This window comes from Hypomesus transpacificus, chromosome 14, assembly GCF_021917145.1.
Source record: "Hypomesus transpacificus isolate Combined female chromosome 14, fHypTra1, whole genome shotgun sequence".
In the NCBI taxonomy this organism is placed as follows: domain Eukaryota; kingdom Metazoa; phylum Chordata; class Actinopteri; order Osmeriformes; family Osmeridae; genus Hypomesus; species Hypomesus transpacificus.
The window spans coordinates 4,573,550-4,574,016 of NC_061073.1; positions in this window are offsets into that span (position 1 = coordinate 4,573,550).

The following is a 467-nucleotide window of genomic DNA, read 5'->3' on the forward strand; positions in this document are numbered from 1 at the left end:
ATCCCAGCAGCACAGAGTGCTGACAGGTACTTCCACCATGGCCTCCCCATGTCATCCCCACAACCAGCCGAACGTAAACATCTCCTCAGAGATGCTGAAAACACACTACATCCACTCTTCACAACCTTTAAAGGCTCCTATATCACTATTCTTCCTAAAGGTTGCCCCCTAGTGGTGGGTGGACTTGTTTCATTTGCGCCCAGAGTGACTTGATGCACTGTGTTAACTATTCAGAGCGACGCAGACACAGGCATGTGGCTTGGCTCCCTGCTCTTCACAGATGTGCCATATGATAGCCATCATCTCTGGGCCATGGCTGGACACAGGTTTTCCGAGGACTACAGCACACACACACACACACACACACACACACACACACACACACACACACACACACACACACACACACACACACACACACACACACACTGAGCAGATGAACTGTCCCTAGCTGTGACCGCTTATGG